Source organism: Staurois parvus, unplaced genomic scaffold (assembly GCF_062004578.1).
Source record: "Staurois parvus isolate SC_StPar_1 unplaced genomic scaffold, SC_StPar_1.0 ptg001328l, whole genome shotgun sequence".
In the NCBI taxonomy this organism is placed as follows: domain Eukaryota; kingdom Metazoa; phylum Chordata; class Amphibia; order Anura; family Ranidae; genus Staurois; species Staurois parvus.
The window spans coordinates 4,598,755-4,612,602 of NW_028319124.1; positions in this window are offsets into that span (position 1 = coordinate 4,598,755).

The following is a 13,848-nucleotide window of genomic DNA, read 5'->3' on the forward strand; positions in this document are numbered from 1 at the left end:
AAAGCCCGCAGTTTGCTGAAGACAAGCAGACTAAGGACATGGATTAGTGGAACCATGTCCTGTGGTCTGATGACACCAAGATAAACGTATTTGGGTCAGATGGTGTCAAGTGAGTGTGGCAGCAACCAGGTGAGGAGTACAAAGACAAGTGTGTCTTGCCTACAGTCAAGCATGGTGGTGGGAGTGTCATGGTCTGGGGCTGCATGAGTGCTGCTGGCACTGGAGAGATACAGTTCACTGAGGGAACCATGAATGCCAATATGTACTGTGACATACTGAAGCAGAGCATGATCCTCTCCCTTTGGAGACTGGGCTGCAGGGCAGTATTCCAACATGATAATGACCCCAAATGCACCTCCAAGACAACCACTGCCTTGCTAAAGAAGCTGAGGGTAAAGGTGATGGACTGGCCAAGCATGTCTCCAGACCTAACCCCTATTGAGTATCTGTGGGGCATCCTCAAACGGAAGGTGGAGGAACGCAAGGTCTCTAACGTCCACCAGCTCCATGATATTGTCATGGAGGAGTGGAAGAGTACTCCAGTGGCAACCTGTGAAGCTCTGGTGAACTCCATGCCCAAGACGGTTAAGGCAGTGCTGGAAAATAATGGTGGCCACACAAAATATTGACACTTTGGGCCCAATTTGGACATTGTCACTTAAGTGTGTACTCACTTTTGTTGCCAGCGGTTTAGACATTAATGGTTGTGTGTTGAGTTATTTTGAGGGGACAGCAAATTTACATTTGTAAATTTGTTATACAAGCTGTACACTCACTACGTCACATTGTAGCAAAGTGTCATTTCTTCAGTGTTGTCACATGAAAAGATAGAATCAAATATTTATAAAAATGTGAGGGGTGGACTCACTTCTGTGAGATACTGTATGTGTCTGTCAATCAAAATCACCATGGATGGAGGATATAATTATTAGAATCCCATAGATGAGTAAGGTTGTGTAATCCAGGGGAGGATACTGCAAACTGTGTGAGCATCCCTCTTACACTGAACTGTCAGACATATATTAGGGATAGAAATAGGAAGTCCCAGACAATGCATCAACATTCAGATGTAGTCCAGAGGAGGATATCTGTAGTGACAACTGGCTTCATCTCCCTCTGGTGCCTGATATTGGGGCACCAACCAGGGGAGAACATAAACCAGGGAAACCTCCCTCATACATTGATGGATGAGATCCTTGTCCGGGACACATCCATGAGAGATGCTTTGATTAGGTTTAGTGATCCTGGAAAAGAAGTTCCTCCAAATTTGATGGAGTAGAAACATGAGAATCATGTTTTAGGCAGAATTAAGTAACAATGAGGCAGTCCCCTTTAAGTGCATAGACACATCAGCAGAGAAACCTCTTCCAAAGTTAGCGACATTGGAACATCAAATTTTAGGCAGAGTTAAGTAACAATAGAGGCAGTCCCCTTGAATACATATTGGCAAAGAAGTTCCTTCCAAAGTTGGTAAAGTTAAAGCATCAAAAGAGCATTTGAGGTAGAGTTGGAGTACTTGTCACATTGTAGAGGTCAATTGATAGTTCCCTGGGGGGCCTGGGAGTGTGGTAATAGCCCATTCATGACCAGTTTCGCTGGTGCAACCGGGTGCCTCAGAAGTAGGCTCAGAATTGTTTGACATGCTGTTTCTGGGCTGGGTGCCTAAAATGGCCGCTTTGCCTCAATTGTGCATGCGCGGGAAGTGGCCACGTCATAACGCAACGTGCGCGATGACGTCACGCGCATGTGCAGTAAAAAGACCACAGATGTGCTTAAAACAGCGATACGACTCACACAGAATCTCCAATGCACCATCTATTGGACATTATAAAAAATACAGTAATCAACATGAAGGTGCATGGAAATACAAGTTACATTAGACGGAACCTATTTCATAGGGATCAATCTACCTCCCCCCCTTTCTTTTCCGTTAAAGACTGCCAAAACGTCTCTCACATGTGGTATCCCCATACTCGGGAGAAGTAGCAGAATGTATTTTGGGGAGTAATTCCACATATACCCATGGCATGTGTGAGCAATAAATCATTTAAGTTACAATTTTTTTTTCTTTTGTCATTTTCCAAAAACTTGTGGCAAAGAAACAAATTCTTCTATTGACTCAACATGCCTTACAGCAAATAGTTTGGGGTGTCTACTTTCCAAAAAGGGGTCATTTGGGGGGGGGGGGAGCATTTTATGCCCAGCATTAGAAGTTTATGCCACACATCATTCATCAACCACCTGGAGACCAAGCCTTTTCTGGCACTTTTTGTTCACATGAAAAAATCTGCATTTTTTGCTAGGAAATTACTTTGAACTCCCAAACATTATATATTTTTTTAAAACAGACACCCTAGTGAATAAAATGGTGAGTGCTGCAATTTTTATTTTCACATAGTACTTGCGCAGCGATATTTCAAATGCAAATGTTTTGAAAAAAAAATACACTTTTTAAACTTTTAATGCACAAAAACACAATATATTGTCCAATTATTTAGTAAAATATAAAGGATGATGGTATGTTGAGTAAATAGATACCAAACATGACATGCTTTAAAACTGCTCATGTCCCATGCAATGGCGACAAACTGCATACATTTTTAATTTAAAAAAAAGCAATATTTTTATTTTTTGCTATTAAACATGTCTATCTTTTCCCTCGTAAATCCGAAACATATATGTATAGCCCGTTGCCCTCTCACACGTCTTATACATGTTGACCCCATATCTGGCATGCTTGCTGGGGAGAAATTGTTTGAATGCAAGGCAGCCAGAAAAACTAATGAGGGACTCATCAACGCAGATGTTTTGCTGGAGTGTATAGACATCTGCAAATTTTTGGTTGAGGTGATTTACGAGGGGTCGAATTTTCTGTAGCCGGTCAAATTCAGGGTCACCCCAAGGACGACAGAGTGTATTGTCGTTGAAATGCATAAAATGCTTTATATTCTCATATCTATGCCTGGCCATGGCAGTGGAGAACACGGGCATATGATGAATTGGGTCTGTGGACCAATACAACTGCAATTAATTTTTTTTAGTAATGCCCATGTTGAGGGTTAGGACCAAAAAAACTTTAAATTTGGAAACCGTAATGGGTTTCCATGCAAATGGTCTGGCAATGTTTGAATTTGGGTTGGTGGCAATAAACTGTTGTGCATATAAATTTCTTTGATCCACAATCATTGCATACAGATCTTCAGTGAAAAACAGCTCCAAAAAATCAAGGGGAGTAGTTAAATTTGCTGTTTCCACCTGAATTCTGGGTTGGGCAGTGAATGGAGGAAGTACAGGTGCTGCAGAATTTGTGGGCTGCCAGTCGTGATTTGCAAGCATATCCGGAAGAACACTAGGGGCTCTACGAGCCTGTGTGCGAATTCATGGGGGCTGCGGGACAATACTTGTGCTCGCAACCGGCCCGGTGTGTACTGCACTTATGGGACTCACCATGTCACCAAGTGATACTGCAGTGCTGGTATGTATAATACCAGGATATACTAGGCTGCTGGTGCTTGCCAGTTCACCAAAAAGTAGCATGGCACTAGTACTGGCACTCTGCTACATATAAGAATCATCATGCGATTGTAACATCTCAGCAACCTGGGAATGGGGTCGGGTACGCTTGACATTAGCAGGGACCTCTTCTCTATCGTCTGAGCTATCTGTCAGGGTGCCGCTGCTGTCTACAGGTTCAGATTCTGAGGCAGATTTTATGAGGCTTCCCCTTCGCTCTCATCTGAATTCTGTAGGCCTCTACCTTTCATTGGACATTTTGGCCACTAATTTATAGCTACCTAGTGCAACTCACGGCAAAAAGAGCACCTGGCTGCAGGGACTGCTTGAACCGCTACAAAAAAATTAACCTGCAAGTGCTAACAGAGATAAGGCCTAATTCTGCAAACACTGCAGTTTTGTGTGCAAGTATCAAATGACAGTGATCTACTGATACTGCACTTGCTGGAGGAGGTGGGGGGGGAGCGTAGGGGCTAAAGGCAGGTGCCGGGGCTGATCAAGCTAACACTCTGTTTTTGGGGACACTATACTAATTTGAAATGTGGTATAGTGCTGATCTGATCAAAAATATTGATCCGTTTCAGACACTATACTAGTAATGGAGGTTTATTGTGTATGTGAGCTTGTTCCTGACAATGAAGGTGTAAATGTGATTACTGGTGCACCAACGGGCAATCTGACGCTACCTGGGAGTGACGCTAACTGATGCTAATGTTATCTGAAGTGACACTAATGAAGTGAACAGTAAAAAAATCTGTACATTGTACTAATGACACGGAGGGGGGGGGGGGGACGCTCAAAGGGTAAATGTGTCCTAAAAGTGTTCTAACTGTAATTGTGTGTTGTTTTTACTCACTGTGTCTGCTTTCTTCTCTCTCTGGGACGGAGTGTGCCCAGAGAGAGAAGATTGCCTCATTTCCTGTATCTGTGTAACTGTAAACACAGGTACAGGAAGATCCCTGATCAGGCAGGGATCGATTATCCGATTCAGGCCAAACATCAGTGGCCTAAGTCGGATGATTGATTCCTTTGGCAGAAAATCATGGCACCCGCAGGTCGCCATGTGTGCGCATGCGCCACCAGCCCGCAATCACCACGGGAACGCGAATCATGTATATATATGTGATTTTGCGCATCCATACCTCTCTGTAGCAGTATTTCTGCTATAGGGTAGACAGGTTATGTTTAAAATTGTTAGGCTATATATTATAGAGATAAATAGGAAAGATTCTTTCCAGTGTACTGAGGAATAATTACTTGGAATCTCAGGTCAAGTAAACAAAAGGTGCCTGGTTTCACATGTCCTTTATTTTCTATGGCCACAGTCACTGCACAGAATAAGAAAAGTATTTCCTGTGCCTTAATTGTAAACAGGCCTACCAGATTGTGTTGTACACTGTACGATAAAAGCGCATGGAGAAATTATCTAAAGGAAGGCTGTTTGTTCAGCACAGTACTTCCAAATCTTGGCCATGTGGCCAAATTCTAAAGCACTGGTCACGTGATCTCTGCTGAAGGTGAGGATCAGAGTTAGGGCAGAGCAATGGGCTGGTCAGCTCCCCATAACCATCAAACCCTCAAATCCCCTCTTCAGAGATCATTTGGCCATTGCTTCCTTCAGTACCAAAAGTCCAGAACCTTGCGCCCTGTAGGGAATGTTTCTCAGTACTTCTTTTACCATGCTTGAATTTAAGGAATAGGATAGATAGGAAAATGGCAATCTGGATAAGTCGCTGGTTACACAATGGTAAATCCAGGAGTTTATGTAGCAAGTAAATGAATAAACCTTCAACCTTAGATTGTACGCCCCTTGAGGGTTAGGGACTCATGTGAATGAATAATATATATGTAAACGCTGCGTAAATTGACAGCGCTATATAAGTACCTGAAATAAATAAATAAATAAATAAGTAATGCTATTACTAGGCTGTACCTAGAGGGCGCAATGATTTGTACTGTGACTTCAGGAGACTATTATTTATTTATTTGAGGTACTTATATATCCCTGCCAATTTACGCAGCGCTTTACATACATATATTGTACATTCACGTCAACCAACAAGCTCACCTTAAAGTGTTAATAAACTCAAAAAATGTTTTTTAATTAACCGGTTCCCTACCGCACTACAGCCGAAAGACAGCTAATGCACGGTTGTCTAGTTCTGGGAGGACATCCATGGGACATCCCTGCGCCGCCGGTGATTGCTGTGTCCTATGGACACAGCTGATCACGTGATACGGTAAACGGCCAATCACAGCAGCCTTTTACCATGTGATAAGCTGTGTCCAATGACACAGCAGACCCCATCGGGGAGATTTCCCTGTCCAAAACAGGAAGTGAGGGGAAATCCCTCCAAAGAGAAGGAATCCCTGGTTGTTACCAGGATCACCAGAACTAGTGTCTTTCACTTATATTCTCAGTGATAAAGGTAAAGAGCACAAATAGAATGTTTTTCCCTAACAGGGGCACAGACAGTAATAACCTGAAAGGTATAAAACTGATTGCCACCCACATAATGCTCAATGTTTAACGCTCAATACTGGACTCTGTATTTCATTTAAAGGAGAAATATGGGCAAAACTTTTTTTCTGCACTTATTTCTGCACTCCTGGGACCCAGATTTAACCGACAGCAGGCTAAAGCCCACTGATGGCTGGTGTCACAGAGCCAGTACAAGCTTTGCAGGGATCCCTACAATAATGTCATGATCTGACCAGACCTGCAGCTGGCTGGGCACTCCCGCCACCTCCACAGCCTGACCCGCCAGTGAGCACTGAGCCCAGTGACTGACAGTCACCAATATCTGCTCAGGGAAGACCGAGAACTGAGCGATCAGAAGTCAAGTGTCCACTCAGTTTTCGGTATAAGAGCTGGAGGGGGGCAGCTGCAGCATTAGAAAAATGCTGCAAACACATAGGATAGTAGGATTGTTTATTTTAAATCCAGCAGTTTTTTAATCACTAGCAGTACTGCTAAAGTGACTATTGACCAGTACTGATCACTTGGTCAAATGATGCAGACAGCAGACAGCCTGCATCCAGGACCAGTCTTTCACAATCAATTGTTCTGTGGGGTCAGGCAGTCAATCTCTACAGTACATGAGAGTGACCACAAATAGCTGCAGGAACCATCAACCTCCCATTGTTTTCAACAACCCATTGTCCTGTCAATTTTCAATGTCCCATCCCAACTGCAGCTAAGTGGAGGAAACACCCCCCCCCCCCCCCCCCACTGGGTCTCTCTCAACTAATCACAAACGGCCCCATTCGCAATACATGAAAAAATAATTTGATGAATGCATTCATTTCTGTCGCACTGGTTCTACAGTCTCAGACATATGAGCATCCTTTTAGCATAGTATCAGTAGAGTTCAGCTGCAGGTGATGAAACTTTCCTCAGTCCCTTCAGTCTCCAACACTTTTCCACCTGTAGGATTAACATCTATGTCGATCACAGCTGCCCTACAAGTGTAAGCCCGTATCAGCCCGAGCCTCTGTATTTAACCACCTGTTTGTTGAATAACATACACATTCCATCTTGCTTCATGTGAAATATCCAACAGCTGAAATGAAACTAAATTATAGTTAAACATTTTGGTTTCACCACATGCAGAGTCATAGATACTGGGAAGGCTAAGGTAGACTCATAAAGACCAAAACTTGGAAGAGTAGGAAAACCTCATGCAAGCTATTTTGGTAAGTCAGCAGCTGTCTTGGTCTACACTTTATAATGACTAATATTTAGGGTGATGACCTATGCTGCAACATTATATACACCTAAAACTGATACTGCTATTGACCATTTTATTGAAAAATTACATTTTAAAGCTACCATGTAAGTTGTTTAAAAAAAAATCCTAATTACATTTTACTGCGATAGAAGAGCTATTTTACTCACCGCCCAGGCAGCGTATGTCTCCTATTTTTGCTCTACTCTTGCTCTGCAGCCTTTCTAAGTATCCACAGCACTCAGCACTTCCGAGAGTGTTGATTGCTTTTGACCAGGGTGGATAAAAATCAATGATTTTTTCAAAAAAATCAAAAAAATCTGATTTTTTTTATTTAAATCAGATTTTTTTGAATAAAATGCTTTTTGAGGAAAATATATTACCATCCAAAGGTTATTCCATCATGAAATAAAGATTAGTTTTTTAATTATGTAGAATAAGGCTGTTTATGTTTAATTTTTTTGGTAAATAAATTCCATGAATCCATTCACAATGTCATGCTCTTCCAGAGGTTTTTGTAAGATTATTGGGCAGTTTCTTTGCCTACAAGATATTATCACAGATGTTTGGTTTACTTTTGCAGTTCTCAAAACTGAATTTGACTCAGCGGAGATCACATGCCTCTTCTTCACAGCAAAAATGTTATAACATGAACAGAGTTAAGAAAAAGACCTTCATCCTAACTTCTACAAACCTCTGAATACAGAATCAACCCCTTCACTGCTAAGTTTCAAGAAGTTCAGTGAATAGAATAGAAACAATATTTTTCTGATTGTTTGGAGTGGAATAGATCTGCACAAGAAGAAAGTGAAACTAAGTGTGAGGAGGAAGGGGCTGACAGTCTAAGTTTCTTAAAATATATATATTTTGTTTAGCCAAATTAGTTCACAAACATGGATGTTTAAGCAAATCACATATGCTGGAATGTTATTGTTTCAGATGAATAAATCTATTTAAATTATTATTAAGGTAAAGATTATTTTTCTCCTTCCTAAGTACAACAGAAAAGTTGTCCAAATATGAATGATTAACCTATTAAACTGGGGATAAAAAAACTAATATGAAAAGTTATTCTAAAAATCTTCATCTACTTGTATATTAAAGTTATACCAGCAAGAATTAGTCTATGTAGAAAACTAGGATTTAAATCAAGCCTGACTAGTGATTTAAATCAAATCCACCCTGCATTTGACCCAACCGAGTGCTGTCGTCCCATGCTCCGACTCCTATATTATTACAGGGCTCAGCCAGCGGCTTATTTACCGTGAGGCAAACAAGGCATTTGCCTGGGGAGGCAATTTTCAGGGGGCCGGTGATACCCCCCCCCCCCGGAACAACATTCCTGGAATGCAAGACAGCCTGTGGTGTCAGGACAGCGGTAGCCATTTTTTTTAACTTCTGTTTATCTGTTACTAATGGCATCACCCCCTGTTCACTTACCTTCTGGTTTTTAAAGCGGAGTTCCACTCACCCTGTCAAAAAATAAAAGTCAGAAGCTACAAAAACTGTAGCTGCTGACTTTTAAAAAACAGCCACTTACCTGTCCCTCGGTCGCGCGTTGTGTCCCCCCGCATCCCGTTTCACCAGTCGTCCTATATTCCAGCAGGCCGGCATCTTCAGTGTGGGCACCCGGCTGTGACAGCTTGCGGCTTCACAGCCGGGTACCCACTGCGCATGCGCGAGTAGCGCTGCACTTCATGAATGGTCCTGTAGTCTTCTGGGACCTGTCACGTGTCACAAAAGACTACAGGGAGGGAGGACACCTTCCGCTTCTGATCACCTAGGCGATCGGACCGGAAGTGGAAGCGGGTACCTGTCAAATACAGGTACCCGCTCCCCCCGCCCCCCAAAGGTGCCAATCCTTAGTGGGGAGAGGGGGAGCAGTCCTTAAAGCAGAACTTCCCCTTTTGGGTGGAGCTCCACTTCAAGTAACTATTTGAATGGGACTTACTGATACATTGGACATTAGTTGTATTTTCTGGTGTTGTTTGTTTATTTATCTATTTTTTGCACTTTTACATGTGGCAAACTGTTTAGTTTCCTTGATTCACAATTTTCTCAGCGCAGTCTATACACAGCTATAGGGTTCACAGATGTGGAAGTTAGGCCTACTAAGGAAGCCCGAATCTGCGGTGTAGCTCGTATAGGTGGAAGGAGCTGAGCCCTAGACATTTTGAACTGATGACAATCTGGGAGAGCGGGGTAGTGAGCCTTGTAACGAAATTATACATTATATGCTGGCATGTGTCTTACATTTTTTAAGTGTTTTTAATCTGGCCACTAATAAATAGTTTTATAAATAGAGAGCACTATGGTTGGTTCCACTTTTCTTTTTTCCATAATGCATATTATATGAGAGCGTCAGCTGGAGGGGAGTGTACTGTGGCGGTGCTGGGAGAGGAGCTGGAGGAAGACTGCAGAGGGTGTACACAAGTCTGTCCACATGTTGAGCGCATAAGAACCTATTGATGAGGCCATAAAGTAAGGTGAGCAGGTTTTTCACCTAATGGTGGTGGCACTGAAGAAGAGAGATTTATATTACATACATTGCACAGAGGTGTTATTAGAGACATTTTCATGGGACTTTAATTATTGTTTATTAATTATTTTTATATATAGTCTGTTGCACTAAACTTTATTGTTATTCAATCCAACATTTGCGTACAAAAGTATTATCAACAGGGACAGCCCAATGGGTAAAAAGACAAGACAGTGGACCCAGGATAAAATAGAAGACAAAATGGCAGCAGTGGGGAATCGTTGTGCACAGCCATCCAGAGCAGTGTGCCCGAGCCAACATGGAAGAGGACTGTTAGTAAACAAAACAGTCTCCCTCCCCGTCTGTGATCGTCATAAATCACCGGGCACCGGTGAGTAATTACCATCCGGGACCCGGTGATTGACAGCCGCGGCCGTGAATGGCGGTACAGCTAGGGTGCATGCACAGCTCACGCACGCCCCCTACCCAGAAATGCAAAATTTCGTATATATACGTGATTTTGCGCACCCGTGCTGCCCTGTAGCAGTATTTCTGCTATAGGGTGGATGGGAAGCGTTTAATCCTAATTTCATCTGTCCAAAGAATGCTTTTCCAGAACTGGTCTGGCTTTTTTATATATTTTTTGGCAAAGTCTAATCTGGCTTTTCTATTCTTCAGACTTATGAATGGTTTGCACCTTGTGGTGAACCCTCTGTATTTGCTCTTGTGAAGTCTTCTCTTGATTGTAGACTTTGACAATGATATGCCTACCTCCTGGAGAGTGTCCTTCACTTTGAATGGGTTTTTATTTACCATAGAGATTATCCTGCGATCACCCACCACTGTTGACTCCCATGGACATCCATGCCTTTTTATGTTGCTGAGCTTCTTCTTCCTCAGAATGTACCAAACTATTGATTTGGCCACGCCTAATGTTGCTGCTATCTCTCTGATGGATTTGTTTCATTTTTGAAGCCTTACAATGGCCTGTTTCACTTGCATGGACAATTCCTTTGAACGCATGATGTAGGTTCACAGCAATAGATTCCAAATGCAAAAAACACACTTAGAATCAACTCCAGACCTACTTTTAAGAGCTGTAATTCCTAAACCCTTCCTCCAATTTGGATGTCTATCTATCTGTCCATTCAGTCATCCAATTGAATGTACATACCCTCAAATTAAACTTGAGCGTGTGCACTTTCAGCCCATATCCATTATAGAACTATAGCTTGAATATGTTTTGGTAAATACCTGAAAAAATCTAAAATTGTGCCTGCGTCCAAATATATATGGATCTAACTGTACTTGCACATTATCGCCATAACCACACTACAGTTCTGCTTTCAAGAATCCTTTCCCACCTTTCAATATTGAAGGTTAAGTTTTTGGGAGGAAGGAGCGGATACTCCCTGCCACTTCCTCTGGAATTGCCAAGCAATGTGATTCTACTGAAAGTTGTTCCCCCCTCCCCCTGTACCCGCAACCTCTTGGGACACATCACATCCCAGGAGGCTGCAGGACCATTAACAGTGTACAGCCCGACTCATGCATACACAGTGGGAGGTCAGCTGTGAAGCCTCAAGGAGTCACAGCCGGCTTCCCATACCAGACATGCCGGCACCATGGACCCAAAGCCCAGCAAAGAACTGGCTCGGGGGACGGTGGCCCTGGATTCCTGGACAGGTCTTTATTTTAAAATTCAGCAGCTACAGTATTTGTAGCTGCTGACTTTTATTTATTTTTTCTACAGACTGAAGAACCTCTTTAAGTTTGTGTGTCACACATGTGGACGCTGACCTAAAGTAAATGTTTTACTTTTATTTGTAAGGCTGACCATGAGCAGCAATTGAGCCAGTCTCTTCATCTTTGGCACCATTGTACCAGATGATGGAGAATTATTGATAGGAAGAGAACTGATCATTGTGGGTTGCATCTGAAAATGGTGTCCTGGGTTTTTAATAGTAATAATAATTTCAGTGTGAAGTAAAAATTAATGTCGGGGGGATTTACTTAAACTGGAGCATGGAAAATCTGGTGCAGCTCTACATAGAAACCAATCAGCATCCAGGTTTTATTTTTTAAAGCTTAATTGAACAAGCTGTGGTCAGAAGCTGATTGGCTACCATGCACAGCTGCACCAGATTTTGCACTCTCCAGTTTTAGTAAATCAACACCACAGTGTCTTCCAATTAAGAATACAGGACTAGAACATAGTAATCATAATAAATATATTTTTAATGCATTTATTATATTTTCTAATCTTTAGTAAAGGGTTTAGACTGTGTTTTGTTAAACTGGGACTACATATATATAAATGTGTGTTTAGCCTTTCTGCAAGGTTAAATTTACTAAATTGCATTTTCTATTTGTTTTCTTCATTCCTAATAAACACAGTGAAAAAAAATTAATCCACAAAAAAGTTAAGTGGACAAGTAGACAGTTACTGGGAGTCTACTGCTTTTATTGTAAATGTAATTAAGGGTTGTCAGACACAAGGAAGAAGTCCTAGGTAGGTGGGCAGGTGAATGATGTGGATTGGCTCCAGTCAGACGTGTTTTGCTTTCAAGTACCAAGGCCTGTCTTTTGTTTTTCTTGGTGGTTCATGTAGCAGTCAATCCACAAAGTACAATCCACTAACTGAACACCAGCCAAGACCATCTGACTCTACTTCACAATAACATTTGCATGGAAATAGATATTAGGAGCATGGATATGAGAGTTATTTTATATTACAGTTTTTTAAGGGTCTTTTTTTGTGTTCTTTGGCAGTTAATGATATTTTAGAAGTCCATGTGTTATTTTCTTGTTATGCTAAGCTTCTAAAATGGAGTAATAAATATATATAGTAATACAACAAGGTGTCTATATTATAAAATACCAAAAGCTACTGTTCCAGAAGAACAGTATCTGGCCTGCTGACTTTAAGGAACCACTGCTTTTATAATAAATTCAGGCCAGTGGTTAGCCAAGACGTATAAATGCAAATATATGTGGATGTAAAAATAAAAGCTGAAGAAAAAAAAGGAAGAAGAAGAAGAAAAAAAAGCAAAATATGCTCTGTGCACTAGTTTATGTATAAGGATCAATGAGATTTCCAACAGCTAAAACACTATTTTTAAAAGATAATAGCACTTGTTTTATCACCAGAGAAGATAGTGAGTGCTACATGAGCTTCACACGTACAAATATACAGTACTGTATATACTATTTTCCGGAAGAGGTTACTTTTAAAGTGTGAATTTCAAGTACTTAAGCATGTATTAAAATATAATTTTAAATATGGTAGCAGAGGGCAAGTCCACTTTCATTTAAAGCCCAACTCCGGGTCCCTCACACTGCAATGGGTAAATGCTGGTTTTTGCCAAAGGGTAGAGGAATAAAAAGTAATTCTTCGTTTTCTTTAATCAGTGCTCTGATTATCAGTGTAGATGTCTCTATTGACAGTTGCCAGTTATTGACAGTACTTTCCTCACACTGTGACAGAAGCATGGTTTGTCACTCCAGAGAACACGTCTCCACTGCTCTAGAGTCCAGTGGTGGCATGGAAACCCATTCCATGAAGCTCTCTATGCACTGTTGTGCTAATCTGAAGGCCAAACAAAGTTTAAAGGTCTTTAGCTATTGACTCTGCAGACAGTTGGCGACTTCAGCGCACTGTCATTTTACATGGCCTATCACTTGGTGGCTGAGTTGCTGTTGTTTCCAGTTGCTTCCACTTTGTTATAATACCATACCATGCTGCTGTCATTCAAATCCTGTGAGCCGAGAGTGGGGGCAAGACTGTGCAGCACTGGCTGTGTCTAGGGATTCACACAGCCTGGCTTGAGAGCAAGCCCATAGGTGCGCTCTCATAGGAAGCTATGATGGTGCACAGAGAAGGGGAGAAGCAGAGATCACCAATTAGGGACCTGAAAAGGGGAGGTTCAAGGCTGCTCTCTCCAATACCATTGCACAGCGCAGGTAAGTATAACATGGGATGCACACAGCCCGGCTTGAGTGCGAGCCTGTAGGGGCGCTCTCATAGGAAGCTTCTTCCTACGATGGTGCACAGAGAATGGGAGCCGAGATCACCAGTGGGGGACCTGAAAAGAAGAGTTTCAAGGTTGATCTGTGTAATACCAATGC